Here is a 5921-nt window from a genome sequence, read left to right as displayed (position 1 = left end):
GGCAAGCATCAGGGCTGGGCAAGCTGGAGATCAGGCAAAGGTACAGGAGGGGCAGGCAGAGTCAACAGAACAGAAGGCAGATCAGGTTACCAGAGATGGAGAGCAGACACAGTCAGACAGAACAGGAAATCTTCAGGAGCCAGAGTAGTAGGACCACAGAGCAGGTTATCAGGCTGAAAGTTGCAGACAATCTGACACAGGAGCTAGGGAGAACTGCAGCTTAAATACACATAGGGGGAGAGCAGGTGATCGGCGACAGCCAATGACGGTCACTGAAAGATAATAAGAGGAAGTGAGTGCGGACGTGGCCAGTAATGCTGAGTGGAGATGTACCTGAAGAGAGAAGCCCACAGGTAGGACCATGGCAATCTGGCTATGTAACACTTATGTTCCTTCATTTCACATTGTGTGCATATGACATTTTCAAAAACCTGTTAATCAGTTTTTTGTTTTTTTTAAATATCATTCCTGTGTCACCAAACAACTGTAGACAATTCAAAACTCAAAATGCAAATCTCAGGATTATTTTAAACACTTTGTTTATTCAATTTACAATAAAAATGCAACTCTCCATAAAAAAATCTTAAATCATTATATCTGCTTTCATGATTGAAGCAGGGAATAAAACATTTTTGGTGTTGTGCTTACTGTATGTCATGAAGCAGAGTCACTGTTACCACCCTGAAATTTATTTTTCAAAAAGAACATGTTCAGAAGTGTTTTATCCCACAGCAAACAAGCAATTATTACATTTACAGAGAGAACTATTAATGCAAAAGGGATCATTCATGCTTCTGTTAGCATTTTTCAAAAGTCAAAACATATTTTCATTCCATATTCTTTGAGAAAGATTAACTCCATATTATACTGTATGTATGGGTATGATTTGTGGCTTTGTGTCCATGATTAACACTGCCATGATTTTCAAGATTGTCTCCTGGAAACCATGAGATAATTTTAAAAAAAAAATGCAACAGAAAGATTTCAGAAATGAAATGAATGACCTGCCATTATGTCCAAAATAATATTTTGACAGGAAAAAAACAGCAAAATATATACCATTTAAAATGAGATGTAAGAGCATTTAAAGCCTGGACCAACTCCATCTGATGCAATACAGCATGAATACTAAAATAAAATAAAAGCGATGATTAGATCTGATGAACAAGGCAGATGATCAGTGGTGCTGAATTTTTACCTCCATCATTGAGACAGGGACAGAAGTATGGATAAAGTTTCTCAGTGAAATTCTGACCAGTGAAAGAGTAGATAAGAGATTTTGCATCAACATCATAGAAGGAGATCAGACCCTCCTCATAATTCACAAACACCCCCACCTTCTGAGGAGTCTGTTTCAAGGAGAGGGAGACAGAGGGAGAATCACAAGCATCATATTCAGTCTCATTCCTCAGACACACACTCCACTGTCCATCTTCAGGACTGGCTGTGATCTCCCCTTTCCTGTTAATGGACTCTCTGGCCACTCCTAAATCCCATGCAGTCTTCCCTCTGACCTGCACCTCATAGTAAAATCTCCCTGAGGAGAATCCCTCCTTTCCCAGCACACAGGGACAATCATCAAACCTCTCTGGGTTTTCAGGGAGATTCTGTCTCTTGACTCCAAGTTTCATTTGTTTCCCATCATCAGACAGGATGAGTTCAGGATGAGCTGTATCAGGATCCAGAGTCACATCCACTGAGAGACAGAAACACATCAGTTTTATCATTGCACAGTGTGGAACAGTGAAGAATTATATATTTAGTCATGTGATCAATAAGAGCTCACAAACCTGCATATTGTTGAATTTTCTTCAGGTCTGTTGGGAAAATAATTTTGGACAATATTTGTGAGTAAATGTTCATGCATCCATCATCTGTAGCCGCTTATCCTGTCCTACAGGGTTGCAGGCAAGCTGGAGCCGATCCCAGCTGACTATGGGTGAGAGGCGGGGTACACCCTGGACAAGTTGCCAGGTTATCGCAGGGCTGACACATAGACACAGACAACCATTCACACTCACATTCACACCTATGGTCAATTTAGAGCTACCAATTAACTTCACCTGCATGCCTTTGGACTGTGGAGGAAACAGGAGCAACCAGAGGAAACCCACGCGGACATGAAGAGAACGTGCAAACTCCACACAGAAAGGCCCCTGTCGGTTGCTGGGCTCAAACCCAGGACCTTCTTGTGGTGAGGCGACAGTGCTAACCACTACGCCACCCGTGAGTAAATGTTGGCATATTTAATTCAATGTTGGCTTTTTATGAATTAAAACAAAATACTGGAAATATGTGTAATGTGTCTGTGTAATCAACCCTTACTAATCTCTTCAACCTTCTGCATTTCCTCACTGAGAGTTTCCTGAAGCTGAGACAGAGCTCTCCTCAGAGTCTCCTCACTCAGATGAGCGTTAATTGTGACGTCAGTCCAGTCCTGGGTGTGTGGAGGGCTGCACAGTGACGGGTAAATCTACAGTACAGCAGGAGAGAGGAGAAATCCCTCAGCATGGGGACTGCTGTCCTGTCATGTGCTGCATTGCTATTGAGAAACAGAGGGACTCTGACCTGTAGGAGGTGGAGGTGATCCTCAGTGTGTGAGATCTGCTCCAGCTCAGTGTTTCTCTTCTTTAGCTCAGTGATTTCCTGTTCTAGCTCTTTAATGAACTCTTCAGCCTGCATCTCTGCTGCTTTCTGCTTCTCCTCCATCACCTTAAGCAGCTCAGCCTGGCTTCTCTCAATGCAGCACATCAGAGCACTGAAGACCTTCACACTGTCTGCTTTCTCCTTCTCTGTGTTTTTCTAACAGGAGACAAATTGAGAAATTGTTTTATTTCATGTGATTAGATCATTATTCTCTGAACGTGTTTTTATAAAGGAGCTATTTTGTAGGTGAGTTAAGAGACTCACTTTATTGAGTTTTACAGAGTGTCTGATTTCCTCAATCTTCTTCAATCGCTCTTGTATCATCTGCTGAACTTCTGCTTGTGTCTTTCCCAACTCAGTCTGAGAGAAACATACACACAATGCATCAACTCTTTTTTTTTTTTTTTTTTTTTTTTTTAACGGTTCATATTTCATGCATGAATTTCATTTGCAAACTTTATACATCAAGTTTTCAGTCCCTCACCTTCTTCTCTTCACTCTCCTCCTCTATAGGAACAGTGCTGTGAGTTTTGTGGTCTGTCTGAGTACAGAACTGACACACACGTCTGGTCATCTCTACAGAACAGCTCCAGGGGTCTCTCATGCTTCAGGCAGATGTAGTCCTCCAGGTTCTCCACAGGATCCATCAGTTTGTGCTTCTTTAATGAAGAAACTCTCTCATGAGGTTCCAGGTGAGTCTTGCAGTAAGACGTCATGCAGATCAGGCAGGACTTTGCAGCTGCACATTTCTTTTCACAGCAGACGTCACAGAGCACCACAGATTGTGTGGGTTTTTCTGCAATGCTGCTGGACTTCACCTGAACTGCCTTCTTAAATGGAGCAGCAAGTTCAGAGATGAACGTATTCACACGTAGTTGAGGTCGTTTAGGGAATTCCTCTTTACACACCGGACACTGACAGTGTGAACTGCTGTCCCAGAACTCTGTGAGACAGATCATACAGAAGTTGTGTCCACATGGAGTCGTGACTGGATCAGTGAAGACATCCAGACAGATGGAGCACTGGAGCTGATCTTCACTCAGGACACCGCTGGAGGAAGCCATGACTGACATAGGAGACATGATGAGAGTGGATTTAGACAACAGAAAACTTTACACAATGTTCATGGACACTGAACTGAATATAATCCATAACACCAGTAATGATCTCAAATCTCTCTCCTGAATGATTCACTTCTCACTGCACTTGTGTGACATTTTCTTCAATATGTCCTTTAGTGTAAATGCATTTTTCATATTCATCCCTTTCTCCTGAAACCACTTGAAATTCAAATTTCAGCAGTATTTTGAACACTTCATCTCATCTCATTATCTGTAGCCGCTTTATCCTGTTCTACAGGGTTGCAGGCAAGCTGGAGCCTATCCCAGCTGACTACGGGTGAAAGGCAGGGTACACCCTGGACAAGTCGCCAGGTCATCGCAGGGCTGACACATAGACAACCATTCACACTCGCATTCACACCTACGGTCAATTTAGAGTCACCAGTTAACCTAACCTGCATGTCTTTGGACTGTGGGGGAAACCAGAGCACCCGGAGGAAACCCACACGGACATGGGGAGAACATGCAAACTCCGCACTGAAAGGCCCTCGCTGGCCACGGGGCTCGAACCCAGACCTTCTTGCTGTGAGTCGACAGTGCTAACCACTACACCACCGTGCCACCCCTGAACACTTCATATAAATTTTAATTAGTAATTAAACATGCATTGTTGTCACGGTGTACTAAATGTCCTTAAGCACGAAGTAGATTTTAATTCTCCAAGCAGGAGACAGTACAGTCAGTGTCATGCTGTTATTGGAAATAATCCGTGGGGAAGTGGTGTTACTGTTCACACCCAAATGTTGATTATTTTTCAATAACAGCATGTCCCAAAATGTTTTATTCCACTAAACCCACAGCAATTTGGTAAAGATTTACATTTAATTATAAAAGAATGACGTCATACTTTTAATTACTTTGTTGTTACATTTAATGACCTGTGAAAGTGAACTGTAATGTCACAGAAATCGAGTGAAAAACATGAAGTAGCGTCATCTGTAGCACTGCTTACCAATTTCTCTTTTCCCTCTTGTTCCTGTTCTCTTAGTGTTTACCTGCAGTGGTTTTAATCCCTTGAAGAAACAGTGAGAAGCTTCAAACTGGAGATTGTGTCCTGCTGAAAGGGTTTGGTTTGGGTTATGAAAAGGATTTGAGCTGCAGTTTCGATTCAGCCTACTGACGTCATATGAGACACGCCCACTGTTTGACTTTTTTCTCATGAGGCAGTTACACTTCTTAACCACTAGATGGAGTAAATTCACTCAGTGAACTCCAGGGTTTTACACTGTCTCCATCTCTAATAAAATATGCACTGTGTACATTTTAGGAAGTATTTTTTTTACTAATGATATTAATTTTGCCATCAGAGTGTGCTGGAGCAATGTGTAAATTAAAATAATAATCTCTGTGTTGGGCTTCACAAGAGGAGAGACATATTTACTTTATATTAAAGCATTTATTATTAAAATCAGAATAAGCATTCAGACATGTTGGTATTTTTCTTTTATACTATCTCTCTCATGGCAATCCTGACAGATATTCAGTGAAAAATGCCAGAAATCTGAAGATGTTTTATTTAACTCAGACCAACCATAATACTGTGGTGCTTGAAAGTTTGTGAACCCTTGAGAATTTTCTCTATTTCTGCACAAATTTGATTTTCACACAAGTCTTAAAAGTGAGGAAAACTTCTGTTATGAAAAACAACTGAGGAATCTCATCTCATTATAAAAAACATTTATTTTAACTGAAGAACAGGTTTTTGAAAATGTCACATGAACACAATGTGAAATGCAGGAACATAAGTGTTATATAGCCAGATTATCCCCAGAATACCAAATGCTGACCGAGACGCTACAAAAACAAAAGGATACAAAGCTAACCTACCGATCAAAGTTGAGGAATTTTTAAACCAATAGTTAGCTAGGACATGGATGCAACTTTCCCTGTCGTGTCTGCGTTAAACATGAACTTGTATCTATATCAGTGTAGTATCTGAACAGGTGGGTGGAGCACAGAAGCATGGCAGGCCAGAACTGAGTTCTCAAAACTCTTTTATTTTTAAAGATATATATATAGCTTTTCAGCCAACTGCACCACCAGTGCACACTCACTCTCTCACACACACATTTCTAGTCGGGAGAGAGACTTCCTCCTCTGCTCTCCCTCTCCTCTTTATAGGGTGCGGTCACTGGGGAAGACACACAAACACAG

At 41.4% G+C, this 5921-nt stretch overlaps 1 pseudogene; it reads right to left on the bottom strand.

Moving 5' to 3' along the window:
• Positions 1-522: 522 nt before the first annotated feature.
• On the bottom strand, positions 523-4851 carry LOC132882658 (E3 ubiquitin-protein ligase TRIM21-like; annotated as a pseudogene).
• Positions 4852-5921: the final 1070 nt, after the last annotated feature.

This window comes from Neoarius graeffei, chromosome 1, assembly GCF_027579695.1.
Source record: "Neoarius graeffei isolate fNeoGra1 chromosome 1, fNeoGra1.pri, whole genome shotgun sequence".
Classification (NCBI taxonomy): domain Eukaryota; kingdom Metazoa; phylum Chordata; class Actinopteri; order Siluriformes; family Ariidae; genus Neoarius; species Neoarius graeffei.
This window is presented reverse-complemented; position numbering and strand designations above follow the sequence as displayed.